Source organism: Adiantum capillus-veneris, chromosome 8, assembly GCF_014529385.1.
Source record: "Adiantum capillus-veneris isolate H3 chromosome 8, ASM1452938v2, whole genome shotgun sequence".
In the NCBI taxonomy this organism is placed as follows: Eukaryota; Viridiplantae; Streptophyta; class Polypodiopsida; order Polypodiales; family Pteridaceae; genus Adiantum; species Adiantum capillus-veneris.
The window spans coordinates 62,869,788-62,886,983 of NC_140938.1; positions in this window are offsets into that span (position 1 = coordinate 62,869,788).

The window sequence follows — 17,196 nt, forward strand, 5'->3', positions numbered from 1 at the left end:
ATAGCTTGCTGCCTGCACCGCCTCCTTGCTGCTACTGCTCTATACGATGCTACTGATGGACGAAAATGACATGCCATATGGGGTGGCCTCTACACCACACATAGCCTAAACATCCCCATGCATCATCTCAAGGTAGGAGTTACCCTATAACTATAGAGGGGCACCACCTAGCATAAGTGTGGCTAGGACGTAGTCATAGATGACCTAGGGTAGCAAAAGTGAGATGTCATCTAGGTAACCAACATTAAATAATGATGTAGCAATCGTCCGGGTATAGAAAATTCCTAGTCAACAGTCAGGAGTGTGTGTACGAGAGAGGTATGTGATAAGGTCGGAATGGAGCATGATTGACTGGTGATGGCGCACATGATGAATCGCAAGTAGAGTGATATACAAGAGATGGATGACTCCCCTCCCCCACACGGATATGGGAAAACAAAGCTAAGGAGAAGACAAAATGGACTCAAAGAATCATGACCGCATTGCACACTTTTATTGATGATGATGATACTTACAAACGGTGGTCTTGGCTGTTTCCAAACCTGTCTCTTGGCACTGGGGATGCATGATGGAATGCGAGCACCATATGGTGCTAGGAGAATATTTGGAGTTAGTGGGAGGTTAGCACGTTAGTGGGAGGTTAGTTGAGGAAAACATCAAGATGATGCAACCGCCAGTAACGTCAATCACTAGCACCGAGCGTGGGTTGGGGTAGCATGGTATCGGTACATTCAATCCTAGCATGCTCATGTTGCCTTGTGGGGGTGATAGTGAGTGCCTTATATGCATGGGGTGGTCATGACTAGTAACTCAGCCATGGTGTGGTGGAGATTGGGATGATGGTGATTTTGCCAGTGAGCTCCCTAGCTTGGGAGGTGCATTATGTGCTTAGTGGTGCATGAAATGTAGAGTGCATGGAGCTTGGGTGGTGCACCTAGTGTGTTCTTCCTTCAATTGTGTCTCTCCTTTTGTGCTTAGCGGAGGCCTCTTTATATACGATTGAGAGATGGTCTTTACCTAATGGTTCTTGCAGATATCCACTGGTCGCTGTAGAGAGTCTAGATACCTCTCTAGTGAAAGAAATAGAGAGACAGAGAAGGTAGAGATAGAGAGAGGGGAGATAAGAGTGGAATGGGGTTTGTTACAATCCACTAGCTATTTGGCTAGGTTATTAGAGAAGAGTGGGGGGGTCGGGGCATTTACAAGGGGTTTTCTTGATGGTTCAGATGGCCGATGTGAGGTTTATGCTGCCAGAATTGGTGTTTTGTTGCGTGATGCTGAGATGCTATGTGTTTGTCCGCTTTGGGGCCGGTCGGGGGCATACCTTCGGCGTCACTTCCTGATTTGGCATCGTTTTTGCGTGATTTGACTGTCTCCTTCCTTTTTCAATGGCGTCGATCTCCAAGTTCCTTCGCTTTTTTTCTTTTTTGTGGGTGTGTATATGCGTGCATGTACTGTGTGTTTGATTGTATGTGTGCACGTGTACGTGCTCGTGTGTGTGGATGTGTATGGGTAAGTGCATCGGCCAATGTGCATGGGAACGAGAGTAATGTTAATATATATATATATATATATATATATATATATATATATATATATATATACATATATATATATATATGTATGTATGTATGTATGTATATATACATACATACATACATACATACATATATATATATTACAAGCTACCGAGAAAATGGGGGGGAGAGAGGGTTGTGAGCGAGCGGGGGGGGGTAGCAAGAGTGCATGAGGGGGTGAGAGGGGCTAACGGTGTGTGTGTGTGTGTGTGTGTACACACACACACACACACACACACACACACACACACAGAGAGAGAGAGAGAGAGAGAGAGAGAGAGAGAGAGAGAGAGAGAGAGAGAGAGAGAGGGCGGGAGTGGGGGTGTGAGTTGTAGTGGGCCAATGTGGTGTGTGTCCATGAGTGTGACGAAAGAAAGAGAGAGAGAGAGAGAGAGAGAGAGAGAGAGAGAGAGAGAGAGAGAGGGCGGGAGTGGGGGTGTGAGCTGTAGTGGGCCAATGTGGTGTGTGTCCGTGAGTGTGACGAGAGAGAGAGAGAGAGAGAGAGAGAGAGAGAGAGAGAGAGAGAGAGAGAGAGAGAGAGAGAGATTACTGCACTGTTCCCGCATGGGCTTGTCCCTGTTAGGAAATAAGACGTAGCTAAATAGATAATTGAGTAGATTACTTAATGGAGAGAGACAGATTTATATACACGAGATTCTAGAGTAGAGAGAGAGAGAGAGAGAGAGAGAGAGAGAGAGAGAGAGAGAGAGAGAGTACACACGATATACGTGGTTCACCCAATGTGGGCTACGTCCACGAGAAAGCAGCCACTCAATAGCTTTAGTACTTCAAAAGAAGAAGTAGTTTACAAAGGGATTATACCCTTAATGGAGCTCCCGCCTTGCTTCACTCTCACCACCTCACACTCACCTTGTTGCATCAACTTCACACTATGAAATGTGTGTAGAAATGGCCTCCTTTTATAGGCCAAAAGGGCTGCCCTCTCTTATGAGAGACAGCCATGTGTAGCCGCCCTTGTGCGAATAAATCCAAATCGGACCCTCCAATCCGCCCATGTGTGGCTGCCCTTGAGAAGACAAGTCCGCTTTTGAATTCGGCCACCGGCCATTGAATCCGACCACCGGCCACCGGCCATTGACTTCCGACCACCGGCCATCGGCCATTGACTACGGGCCACCAGCCAACCGGCTGGTTGTTTTCCGACCACTTTCCGGCCGCCGTCCGGCCATAATATTCTGGCGAAAAAAAAAGTCTTAGGGGCCTCCGCCCCCGAGGCCTTTAAAGTTGCCCCTGATTCTTGTCCGTGAAAATTTTGGTTTCCGGTGAGTGATTTTCCTTCACGCACGATGGCTTCTCCTCATAATGGGGGCCTTACAAATGTACCACAGAAAATTACAAGGGTAAATGAGGCTCCATACTTAACAATCTCCCACTTGGAGACTGATCTCCAAACCAAACCTGTGACTGCTTTCCATTCTGGCTTCTTATCCTTGAATGCCGATTGAAGATGAGAAAAAGCTCAACTTCTCCTTGTTGACCACCTTTGTAAACATGTCTGCAGGATTTTCACTTGTATGCACCTTTCCTAGCTTTAGTTGTCCCTCTTCCAAAAGAGTGCGTATGAAGTGATATCTCACCTCAATGTGCTTTGTCCTTGAATGAAAGGCTGAGTTCTTCGCAAGATGGATAGTGCTTTGGCTATCACTGTACAAGACACAATTGTCTTGTTTGAATCCAAGCTCTTCTAAGAATCTGTGAAGCCGCAGAATTTCTTTGCTTGCCTCCGTCATTGCTACATACTCTGCTTCCGTGGTAGAAAGTGAAACCACTTTCTGCAGCTTTGAAGCCCAGCTTACTGCTGTGCCTCCAACCGTGAACACATAGCCAGTAGTGCTCCTTCTAGTATCTTTGTCACCTGCCATATCTGCATCAGCATACCCTTCTAGAAAAATATTAGTTCCTCCAAAATACAAAGCATTTGTTGTTGTCCCTTTTAGATACCTAAGTATCCACTTCACAGCTTGCCAATGCTCTTTACCTGGGTTGTCCATGAACCTACTCACAACTCCCACTGCATGTGCAATGTCTGGCCTTGTCCAGACCATAGCATACATTAGAGAACCTACCGCTGGAGCATATGGAACTTTAGACATATAGGCTATCTCCTCTTGTGTCTTTGGACACATATCCTTCGTTAGTTTAAAATGACCAGCCAAAGGTGTAGAAACTGGTTTTGCATTTTGCATTGCAAACCTTTCTAGTACCTTCTTGATGTAATCTTCTTGAGATAGCTTTATTGTCTTCTTCGTCCTGTCCCTTGATATTTTCATACCAAGTATCCTCTTTGCAGCACCTAAATCTTTCATTGAAAACGATTTGGACAGCTCCTCTTTTAGGTCTTTGATGTCCTGCATGTTAGCACTTGCAATCAACATGTCATCAACATACAACATTAGGATGATGAATTTCCCATCTCCCAAATTCTTCGTGTAGACGCAGTGATCCGAGTTGCATCTTGTGAATCCATGATCCAACATCCATCGATCAAAATTCAAGTACCATTGTCTTGATGCTTGCTTTAAACCATACAAGCTCTTCTTTAATCTGCAAACCATTTTCTCCTTACCTTTTACTTCATACCCCTTTGGTTGAAGCATGTAGATTTCCTCCTCTAAGTCACCATGAGGGAATGCCGTATTTACATCCATTTGCTCGAGATTTAGATCATGAGCAGCCACAAGGCTTAAGACAAGCCTAATTGAGTTCATTTTTACAACAGGAGAAAATATTTCATTGAAGTCAATACCTTTCTTTTGAGAAAAACCTTTTACCACAAGCCTAGACTTGTACCTTTTCTTCCCACCTTCTTCTTCCTTTAGCTTGTACACCCATTTTTTTTGAAGTGCCCGCTTACCTTTAGGCAACTCAACCAACTCCCATGTTTGGTTGCGATGTAGTGAGTCCATCTCCACTTGCATGCTCTTCGTCCATTCTTCTTTGGATTCATGTTGCATAGCTTCTTCATATGATTCCGGCTCTCCAGAATCTGAGATCAAGAGATGGTTGAAGAAAGGAACAAACCTTTCTGGAGGTCTACTTGCTCTTGTAGATCTTCGGGGAATAGGTTGAGGCTCCTCATTTGGTTGACGTTGTTGCACATTGTCACCGTTTGCAGTCCTTGAGTCTTCACCGTCCTCAAGCTCCATGTACTCATCACCTGTTTCTTTTGTTTGTTTTCTTTCCAAGTAATCTTTGTACATATTTTGTTCGTTAAAAATTACATCCCTACTCCTTAAGATTTTACCATCTTCAGGATTCCATAGGCGATACCCAAAGTCTCCTTCTCCATAGCAAATGAAGAAACACTTTTTGGACTTTGCATCTAACTTTGATCTTAGGCTTCTATCTATGTGCATGAAAGCCTCACACCCAAACACTTTGAGAAATGCATAATTCAACGGTTTACCTGTCCATGCCTCTTCTGGAACTCCCCCATCCAATGCCGTTGAGGGTGACCGATTGATTAAGTACACAGACGTACTTACAGCTTCCGCCCAAAGCTCAAGCGATAGGCCTGCATGTAGCCGCATGCTTCGTGCTCGTTCCATGATTGTCCTGTTCATCCTTTCCGAAATCCCATTTTGTTGAGGTGTCCTTGGGGTTGTCCTTTGCCTCCGAATGCCATTGCTAGCACAAAAGCTTTCAAAAGCTTGGCTGCAATATTCACCTCCATTGTCGGATCTGAGGCATTTAACCTTGGTACCTGTTTCATTCTCCACAAAGGCTTTCCACCTTTGAAATATGGAAAATACATCGGATTTATTCTTCATGACATAAACCCATGTTTTTCTAGTTGCATCGTCTATGAATGTTACATAGTACAATGAACCACCAAGTGATGGTGTACTTGCAGGACCCCAAACATCAGAATGAACCAACTCAAGTTTTTTATTTTTTCTTTCATTTCTTAATTTTTGGAATTTTACCCTCTTTTGTTTACCATAAACACAATCTTCACAGAACTCTAAGTCCACTTCTTTCAAACCTGGTAGAAGCTTCTTTGTTTGAAGGATTTGCATTCCTTTGGCACTCATATGCCCAAGTCGGTAGTGCCACACCGCACTGTCAACTTCTGTAGTTGCTGCACAAGCTGAAGGTTGCGTGCTAACAGTACACAAGTAAAGTGTACCGACTTTTCACCCTTGGCAACCACCAAAGATCCCTTTGAGATCTTCCACCATTTGTTTCCGAATGCAATGTTGTGACCTTCATTGTCCAATTGTCCTGTAGAGATCAAATTTTTGCGAAGTGAAGGAACATGCCTAACATCTTTAAGCTTCCATTCATTTCCGTTAGCAGTTTTGACAGAAACTGTACCTTTGCCGACAATCTCACAAGCCTTATCATCTCCCAAGTATACATACCCAAAATTACCTTTGGTGTAGTCCTGGAAATGTTGCTTGTGTGGTGTCGCATGGAATGAAGCCCCGGAATCTACTATCCAAGAATTAGACACATTGTCTAATGAGAGAATTAGAGCATCTTGCTCTACTTTACCTGCCACATTGGCCTCCGATGTTGGCTTGTTGTCTTGAGACTCTGTCTCCTTCTTCTTCTTGGACCAACAATCCTTCTTGACGTGGCCCTTCTTGCCGCAGTTCCAACATTCAAGAACTGACTTTGTGCGTGACTTGCTCCGCCTTGAGCGATCACGACCCTTTTGGTTTTTGAACCTCTCCTTAAGCCTTCCTCTTGTTTCCATTGATAGTGCAGCACTTGATGATTCTCCTGTGCTTCTCCTTCGCATTTCCTCGCTTAGGAGAACACCCACAACATCATCAAACTTAAGAGTACTTGTGCCAAAGATAGAATTACTTACAGCCATCACAAAGCTGTCCCAACTATCCGGTAGAGATGATAGTATAAGGAGAGCTCGCACTTCGTCATCGAAATTGATTTTCACTGATCGAAGTTGACTTATGTTTGTGTTAAAGTCATTTAGGTGTTCTGCAACTGAACCATTCTCTGCCATCTTTAGATTGAACAAGCGCTTCATAAGAAATACCTTATTGGATGCCGATGGTTTCTCGTAGAAGTCGTCAAGTGACTTCATCAAGTCCTCCGTGGTCTTCATCTCCGAAACATTGAAGGCCACCGTTGACGCCAAGCTTAACCGGATTGTTCCCAGTGCCTTTCGATCAAGGACAATCCATGCTTCATCTGCCATTGTTGCGGGCTTCTTCGCAAGACCGCCTAGTGGCAAATAGAGGTCCTTCTGGTAGAGATAGTTTTCAATCTGCATCTTCCAATGTTGGTAGTTTTTGCCGTTGAACTTCTCAATCTTGAGCTTCCCTTCCTCCGCCATAACTCCCACTCAATTCAAGGAATCCTTTCCTTGAGATAATTTAGCTACGAGCAAACCTTGCTCTGATACAAATTGTTACGAAATAAGACGTAGCTAAATAGATAATTGAGTAGATTACTTAATGGAGAGAGACAGATTTATATACACGAGATTATAGAGGAGAGAGAGAGAGAGAGAGTACACACAATATACGTGGTTCACCCAATGTGGGCTACGTCCACGGGAAAGCAGCCACTCCATGGCTTTAGTACTTCAAAACAAGAAGTAGTTTACAAAGGGATTATACCCTTAATGGAGCTCCCGCCTTGCTTCACTCTCACCACCTCACACTCACCTTGTTGCATCAAATTCACACTATGAAATGTGTGTAGAAATGGCCTCCTTTTATAGGCCAAAAGGGCTGCCCTCTCTCATGAGAGATAGCCCTGTGTAGCCGCCCTTGTGCGAATAAGTCCAAATCGGACCCTCCAATCCGCCCATGTGTGGCTGCCCTTGAGAAGACAAATCCGCTGTTGAATTCGGCCACGAGCCATTGAATTCGGCCATCGGCCACCGGCCATTGACTTCCGACCACCGGCCACCGGCCATTGACTTCCGACCACCGGCCATCGGCCATTGACTACCGGCCACCGGCCAACCGACCGGTTGTTTTCCGATCACTTTTCGGCCGCCGTCCGGCCATAATATTCCGGCGAAAAAGAATATTAAGGCGAAAAAAAAAGTCTCGGGGGCCTCCGCCCCCGAGGCCTTTAAAGTTGCCCCTAATTCTTGTCCGTGAAAATTTTGGTTTCTGATGAGTGATTTCCTTCACGCACGATGGCTTCTCCTCATAATGGGGGCCTTACAAATGTGCGCTTTTACCATAGAAAATTACAAGGGTAAATCAGGCTCCATTTTTGACAGTCCCAACATGGAAACGAGAGGGAAGAGAGGGAGTCAATGTGGGGGTTGGTGGGGAACGAGAGAGAGTGTGTTTATTTTATGCACCCCATCTGAGCCGAGAGAGATAGAGAGAGTGTGTGTGTGATAGAGAGGGAGTTTTTAAGAGAGAGAGAGAGAGAGAGAGAGAGAGAGAGAGAGAGAGAGAGAGAGAGAGAGAGAGAGAGAGAGAGAGAGAGGCGCCTATAATAGATGAGAGGGGGAGAGAGAGAGAGCTGATTTATGACGAGGTCAAGGGGTATGGACAAGAGGGGAGAGTTGAGTGAGTGAGAGTGTGAGAGAGTTTGAATGATGAAAGAGAGAGGGACACTCTCGTCCCAAGCTGAGCGGCCCGCTTTGGGTTGACGAATCAGGGGAAGAGAGAGATATTTAATGTGTCATTATGGCTTGCCTACACAGAGAACAAGAGAGTGAGGGGATGAGACGGGTTGGCGGAGCCAAGCAAGAGAGAGAGAGAGAGGTAGGGAGTGGTGTTAAAAGGGAAAACACGGTGGCTTATTGCACGCGCGCAAGCAAGGGAGGAAGACTGGTGGCGGCAATAATAAGAAAAACATGTTCTTTTGTTGTTTTTTTTACCTCATGCTCCCCGAAGGGGGTTTATTCCTACGGCCTTGGCTCCGAAAGCCGAACAAACTTTAATCTCTTTGGCCGGTAGGCTAGAGGGTTGTGCGGCTAACCTGGTATCATTAGCCCTCCCCCTAAGGTGAGGACATTTATGCCTCTAACTCATTTGTTTGATCATTGTCATCGGAGGTGGAGGTTGATGGTCTATCCTCATCACGAATGTCGATAGGTGGAGTCTGATCAAATCGTAGAAAATAAGTTTTAAGCCGCCAGCCATTGACTTTGGTTTTATGAAGCTTACCATCAACTTCCATAAGTTGGTAACTCCCATTGGCATACTTCTTTCTGATGATGAAAGGGCCTTTCCATCGGAGTAGGAGCTTCTTATCTTTGCATGTGTCGAAGAGATTGTCATAGCGGAGCACCAACATGCCCTTCTTTGACTTTTTGCACCGGATGTTAATGGAAACTAAGTCATCTGTGTTCTGCCTGTGCCACATAATAATTGATTGCTTCTTCTCTGTCTAGTTGTAGTCGTTCCAAGTCAAGGATGTGATCTCTCAAATGCATGTTGGGTCGTTGAAGCTGGCTTGCTATCACTCTGAGACTTTCTAGTTGCACCTCAATAGGTAAGATTGCCTCCTTGCAAAATACCAAATGATATGGGGCGAACCCCAAATATGTGTGGAATGGGGTTCGGTAGGATGATTGTTAACCTGCTTGGTGATAATTTTACAAACCATTCCATTCACTTTTTTAACTAGGCCATTACATTGAGGGTAATATGGTGAGGAGTGCCTCCTTGTAATTCCTAGTTTTTGCATTAACTCTCCTACCAAGTCTGCTCTGAGACCTGGTCCTCTATCAGAGATGATTTCTAATGGTGTGTCAAACCTGCAACATATGTGCTCATAGACAAACTTAGCTACCTCCACCACTATGATCCTCGTTGTGGTTGTGGCTTCCGCCAATCTAGTCATATAGTCGACTTCCATGATGATGTAGAGCTTCCCTAAGTTAGCCCTAGGCAATGGTCCTATGGCATCTATACCCCATTTTTCAAACGGACCATATGAAAGGATAGGTGTCTGTGGTTCAGGCATGAGAGACCTGGTGCCAGCCTTTTGACACAACTTACATATCTTACACCAGTGGTGTACATCACGATTGAGGCTGGTGGGCCATACAAAACCAACTGCAAGATTTTCCTACTTGTTATATCTAGGGCAAAGTGACCGCCACAAACACCATCATGAAAACTGGAAATTACCCTCATAATTTTATTTAAGAGAGGGACCTTCTTGAGTATTTGGTCCTTATCCTTACAATACAAACCGTCATTGATAAGCTGATACCTTGTCGCCTTCCTGTGGTAATCCATTCCTTATGCCCTTTTGTTAGGTTTGGTGGACATTCCCCTGTTTCCAAAAAATACATGATGTCGGATAAGGCATCACTACCTTGAAATAGATGGAGTTTTAGCTTTATAGCCCCGACCACCACTTCCTGCAGTCTTTCACTTGCTAAGGCATTCGCTTCATGGTTTTGAGCCCTTGGGATGTGGTGTAGTTGAACTGTTTCAAACTTACCCAACAATTTTTTTACACAGCTTAAGTGGGTCCTTCAGCTAGGATTCTTACATGTCTATACTCCATTTACTTGCCTTACCAAAAGTAGAGCATCCCCAAATACATTAAGGTGCTTTACGCCTTGCGAGACGCACCATTGCAACCCCTTGGTCAGTGCTACATACCCATCTTCATTGTTAATGATGTGATTCTAGAAAATGGCCGAGCAAAAATACCTTGATACCTTTGTCATCAAAGACCACTATGCCTGCAGCTGCTTTGTCGGATGCTCGCTTGTAGGCTCCATCAAAGTAGAGAGAGTGTGCTCTTTCTACCATCAGTGTCTCTTAAAGTGGTTGAACTCCTTCTCCTTTAGATTTCTTTACCTTCTTCTCAAAGTTTTGGTAGGTCATGAGTCCCCCCAAGCTTGCCCTGGTCGTGTTTTCTACCTGTATCGTGTAGTCAAACTCTTGCAAACAAATTAGCCATTTAGTAATCCTAGCAGAAAACATCCATGTGTTGTACCACATAGGGAAACATCTCATCCATGGTTAAAATCACAAATTTGATAGGCAGCAAATATGGCCAAAAAATTGTAGTTGCAAATCTAGCAGCTAGGACTAGGTGTTCCACATGGGTGAAACCTTTATTTGCTGCTATCATCATTCGACTGGAGAAGTAAGTTAGACTCATGAAAGATTTTGTTGTATCCTTCTAGAGTAGCACAGTCCCCAAGGAGTCATTACCCATGCTTGAGGTGACATAGAAATTTTCATCCCACTTAAGTGGTGAGATAGTTGGTAGGGTGGCTAAGACCTCCTTTACCTTGTTATAGTGATGTTCTCTCTTCTTCCCAGGTGAAAGTTGATCGTTGAGTGAGCTATTGCAGTGGTAGAACAAGTTGTGATAGTAGATGTATGAATCTACTCAAGTATCTCACCTTTTGTAGAAAAGAGACTAGTTGACATGCGGTTTTTGGTGAAGGTAGGGCTATGAGTGCAGAAACCTTACTTGGATCGGCATTGATACCTTTTTTTGAAATTTCATCACCTAAAAGAATGACTCTACTTTCCCCAATGCGGCGCTTGTCTACATTTAACTGCCCACCTAAGCTTTGCAACCTTTTCAAACCCTCAATTACCTTTTCTAAGTGCGAAATGTGAGGGCTAAATATTTAAAAATCATCAATGAGCACTCTTATGGATGTTCCAAATAATGGTTGAAAGACATATGTGACATATCTTTGGAATGTGGCTGGTGCATTTGTGAGACCAAATGGCATAACTTTGTACACAAAACAACCCCATGGTGTAATGAAAGTGGTTTTTACCTGATCTTCCAAGGTTATGCGTATTTGAAAGTACCCGGAATAACCATCACACACAGTGTAGCATTCAAAACCAGCTACTTCATTTAGAATTTCATCCAAGAAAGGGAGAGGGAAGTGGTCTCTCATTGTGGCTGCATTTGGTGATTTGTAGTCAACACAGACCCTCCACTTACCATTCTTCTTAGGCGTCACTACTACGGGTGACACCCATTTTGAGTTTTCCACAGGATAGATGAACCCTGCTTCTAGTAGCTTCCTTACCTCGGCAAGGAGTGCCTTTTCTTGTATGACCCCCAGTTGTCGTAGCTTTTGCACAATTGGTTTCACCCCTTCCCTCAGTTTAATATGACCCTCCACTACTGTAATACCTGTGATTCTTTCATAATTGTCAATGAAAAGGTCAGGAAATCCCATAAACATTTGCAAAAATTTATCTTTCTCTTCAATTGTTAACTCCATAGACAACATACTCTTCAACCTACTTTCTCCTAGGCCAGGTGATTTACCTTCCTCTTCCTTGGTTTTCCCTTCTGGTGACGGGTTGCCAGTTGTGCTTACCCTTTGTAGATCCTTCGTGATGATACCCACCACATTGATGGAATTGTCTCTTTCATTGGTGGAAGTGGTCTCCTCCTCAAAAGTGGAAGACTCACTAGTGGTTTCATATGCTAATGTCTCTATGTCCATTTGCTTCTTCTTGCCATTCTTCATGTCGTAGTAAATTGTTTCCCCTTTCTTACCAGTCATGCATAGAAGGCAAGTGCCCTAGTCCTGATTTGCCTTCATGGCCATCAATCATGGTGTTCCCAAGATGAATGGATAGACCTCCCCCTTAGTTGGCATCACAAAAACATGTACTTCTACCTCAATATTGAAGGCTTTTACCTTCACCTCACTTACCACACCTGCACATTTTACTTTTGTGTTGTTTTCCATCTTTGCCTTGCATGGAGAAGACCTTTCAACCTCGAAGCATCATAGCTTTGCTCATCACACAATTTGTGCACCACCATCAATGTAGGTGTTTCCAACCCTCTTACCCTTTATGTTGACGTCGACGATTGGAAGGATGTCATCCATGTTGCAACCCAAAATTGCTCCAGTTACCTTTGCTTTTGAGCGCCTTGTACTTACCATTTTGGACCATTACCACCTTACCTTTGGTGGAAGATGTAGCAGTTGTGTCCATGTAATCTTTGGTCCTTGCTCTAACACATCTACTGTTAGATCATAGGGCCTAGAAATCTCCTCTAATTGAAAGTCGGCGATTCCTACTTTCCGTTGTGGCCTTGACGGCGTCTTGCTAGTCTCTCCTTTCATGCTTCTCTCATCATTAGACTGTGTAGTTTTCTCCCTCCTAGCTCTCTTTACAGTCATGGCTTCGAATGGTTCTATAAATGTTACCTTCTCCTTACCCTTATCTTTCTCCTTTACTCTGGGTGGATCCACTACTACAACCTTTCCTTTCTTCTCTAACCTTATGATGTTTACAGGGCGATCAAGTGGTGGTACCGGTGGAAGAGGTGGAATGGGTGCTTGTGGTGGTGCTGATGGTGGGCGTAGAATTTGTGCTGGTGGGGCTGGTGCTCAGGGTGGAGGTGTTCTCTCTGTGGGGGGTGAGATTTGGTTTCTCCTACCTCCTCTATTATATTTTTGTCGTGATTTGGGATAGTAGTACATATCATGACCATATTCTCTGCAGTTGTAGCTATGATACTCCCTCTTTTGTCGTCGTGCTCTCCCCGAGTCTTGATCTCTCTCCTAATTTCTTCCTTGCTATATCAAGTGGACATAAAAATTCTGCAATTGATCAGTAATGTGGGCCAACATATCTTCTTGGTCATTTCTTACCCCAGGAGCTGGTGGTGGGGGAGGAATGGTGGTTGTCGTGGTTGTTGGTCAATGTGATGTTCCTTGACTCGGTTCCTTTGGCTTTCATCCACAGATTCTTGTCTTTAAGGCGAGCAATCTCCATGGCTAACTCGTACGTAGTCGGGAATCCACCCTTCAACTTCTCTTTGAGCAGCGACCACAAGCCATGTGTGAACCGGTCCTTTTTGAGGAAATTGGATGTAGCTTTCCCTCTTTCCAGTGACTCAACCCACCGTTCCCACAAATCCACAAACTTGGACTCATATGTGGCATACTCTAAAAGACCCTCCTGCTTCAAGTCTCTCAATTTGTCCCACAACGTCTCTAAAGTGGTACCTCCCCCAAAGAACCTTTTAAAGCATTTTTTAAGGGCTCCCACTTATCCTTAGTTGCTTGTGGAAGTGATTGGTACCACGACCTAGCTTCTAGCTTCATGAGATGCTTAAAGATTCTAACCCGGGATTCATCTATATCTTTGTTGCTTACTACACATGCTACTTCAAAGTCATCTAAGAAATCTATTACCAAATCCCCCCCTTCTTTCTTTTAAATGTTGAAATGCAACTCTTGCCATGATTATTGAGAGAGAGAGCTAGAAATACACACTGCTTAGCTTGCAATCAAAAGGTTTTATTTTATTTTTATTTACAAGGAGGCGTGTATAACCTTTTTTATACTAAAACATAGATTAAAATCTCAAACGGTACATTTCCGTGTACCAAAGGTAAGACAAGTGGTTGATCTGATGCCAGAACCTCAAAGAAGAACTCCCCACCTAGCACGGTGTCGATGACGTGCTGATAGTGAGCCTTCCAGTCCAATATTACCTTGATTGAGCGTACTCGTATCGGAATGTGTGATCATCCTTGAGGTAGGTTGTACTGATTCATGTGAATCTTAGAGGTGCTTAGTCACTGTCCACGCTTGTGCGAGAGGGTGGTGTTCTTTCTTGAAACAGGCTCAATAGATCGCTAGTCTCTCTAGTGAGAGCGTGAGCATGTGCTTCCGTTATTTGTGTTGCCGCATTAGGTGCGACCTTGAAACCAACTGTGATAATTACCTCGGTGACTTGAGTTACCCGATTCTCAAAGTAGAATAGTGTTGATTCTCTATTGTGTAGAGCTCCCTCCATTTTGTTGTTGTGGATTGGTCATAGGTTGTGGACATGGTCTTGACTTCCTCTTTATCCTCCTCGGCACATGGCCTATGTATATCCACTGAGTCTGACGTGTTGGTTGACTTTCCCACTGCAAATTGATTATCGTTACACCTGGAACTTGAGCTTCGATGGAGATGCGAAGTTCGTCTAGTTGCACTTGGAACTCTTCTTCTTCTGTCATCTAGCTATCAAACCCTGCTAACCATTCATTTATCCACAAAAGTTTAGGGGTTTCAGTCTTGTAAACTTGAGGGTTTCATGAAAGGATCCTTTGTGGGGGTGCCAAGAAAATGATAGACGGAAATGACATGCCATATGGGGTGGACTCTACACCACACATAGCTTGAACATCACCATGCATCATCTCAAGGTAGGGGTTATACTATAACTATAGGGGGGCACCACCTAGAATAAGTGAAACTAGGATGCAGTCATGGATGACCTAGGGTAGCAAAAGTGAGATTTGATCTAGGTAACCAACATTAAATAATGATGTAGCAAACGTCCGGGTATAGAAAATGCCTAGTCAACAGTCAAGAGTGTGTGTACGAGAGAGGTATGTGATAAGGTTGGAATGGAGCATGACTGACTGGTGATGGAGCACATGATGAAGCACAAGGAGAGTGATATACAAGAGATGGATCAATCCCCCCCCACACACAAACAGATATGGGAAAACAAAGCTAAGGAGAAGAGAGAATGGACTCAAAGAATCAAGACCGTGTTGCACACTTTTATTGGTGATGACGATACTTACAAATGGTGGTCTTGATTGTTTCCAAACCTTGCTCTTGGAACTGGGGATGCATGATGGAATGCGAGCACCATTGGTGCTAGGAGAATATTTGGAGTTAGCAGGAGGTTAGCACGTTAGTGGGAGGTTAGTTGAGGAAAACATCAAGACGATGAAACTGCCAGTAACGTCAACAACTAGCACTGAGCGTGGCTCGGGGTAGCATGGTATCGGTAAATTCAATCCTAGCATGCTCGTGTTGCCTTGTGGGGGTGATAGTGAGTGCCTTATATGCATGGGGTGGTCATGACTAGTCACTCAACCATGGTGTGGTGGAGATTGGGATAATGGTGATGTTGCCAATGCTAAAATTCCCATGCTTGCAACAAAACATGATGCCATGAGCTCCCTAGCTTGGGAGGTGCATTATGTGCTTAGTGGTGCATGAAATGTAGAGTGCATGGAGCTTGGGTGGTGCAACTAGTGAGTTCTTCCTTCAATTGTGTCTCTCCTTTTGCGCTTAGCAGAGGCCTCTTTATATAGGCTTGAGAGGTGGTCTTTACCTAATGCTTCTTGCAGATATCCACTCGTCGCTGTAGAGAGTCTAGATGCCTCTCTAGTGAGAGAAATAGAGAGGGAGAGAAGGTAGAGATAGAGAGAGGGGAGGTAAGAGTGGGGTGGGGTTTTTTATAATCCACCATCCATTTGGCTAGGTTATTAGAGAAGAGTGGGGGGGTCGAGGAATTTACAAGCGGTTTTGTTGATGGTTCGGATGGCCGGTGTGAGGTTTATGCAGCCAAAATTGGTGTTTTGTTGCATGATGCCAAGATGTTGCACGTTTGTCCACTTCGGGGCTGGCCGGGGCATGCCTTCTGCGTTACTTCTTAATTTGGCTTCGTTATTGCGTGATTTGACCGTCTTCTTCCTTTGTCGATGGCGTCGATTGTCGAGTTCCTTCGCTTTTTTTACTTTTTGTGGGTGCGTAAATGCGTCCATGTACTGTGTGTTTGATTGTATGCGTTCTCTTGTGTGTGAATGTGTATGTGTAAGTGCCTCAGACAAAATGCGTGGGAACGAGAGTAATGTTAATATATATTTATATATATTACAAGCTGCTTACGAGCAGGCTACCGAGAGAACGGGGGGGGGGAGAGGGTCGTGAGCAAGCGGGGGGGGGGGGGGGGTGGCGAGAGTGTGCGAGGGGGTGAGATGGGCTAATGGTGTGTGTGTACACACACACACACACACACACACACACACACACACACACACAGAGAGTGATTACTCCACTGCGGTGTTGTACTGTGGCAGCCCCGAACTGCCAGTCGAGAGAGACTGGGAGAGGGAGAGCGAGTGTGAGTGGGAGATGAGGGGGGGAAGAGGAAGTGGGGTGAGAGGGAGGGTATGGTGTGTGTGGTGGTGGTTATGAGAGAGAGATAGTTGTTTTCCTGTGCGCCTTCGGGCTGAATGAGGGGAGAGATAGAGAGGGCGGGAGTGGGGGTGTGAGCTGCAACGGGCCAGTGTGGTGTGACGCGCGCGAGAGAGAGAGAGAGAGAGAGAGAGAGAGAGAGAGAGAGAGAGAGAGAGAGAGAGAGAGAGAGAGAGAGAGAGAGAGAGAGAGAGAGAGAGAGAGAGAGAGAGAGAGAGAGAGAGAGAGAGAGAGAGAGAGAGAGTTAATTTATGGTGAGGACGAGAAGTATGGACAAGAGGGGAGAGATGAGGGAGTGAGAATGTGAGAGAGTGTGAATAATGAAAGAGAGAGAGGGAGACTCTCATCCCAAGCTGAGCAGCCTGCTTGGGTTGACGAACGAGGGGAAGAGCGAGAGATATTTAATGTGTCATTATGGCTTGCCTGCACAGAGAACGAGAGAGTGAGAGGGTGAGACGGGTTGGCGGAGCCAAGCAGGAGAGAGAGATCGTCTTTGGTGATAATGGAGTAGAGGTACGGAGTGGTGTTAAAAGGGAAAACGCTGCGGCCTATTGCACGTGCAGGAGCAAGGGAGTGAAGATTGGTGGCGGCAATAATAAGAAAAACACTTTTTTTTGTTGTTTTTTTTACCTCATGCTCTCCAAAGGGGGTTTATTCCTGCGGCCTGGTCTCCGAAAGCCGAACAAACTTTAATCTCTT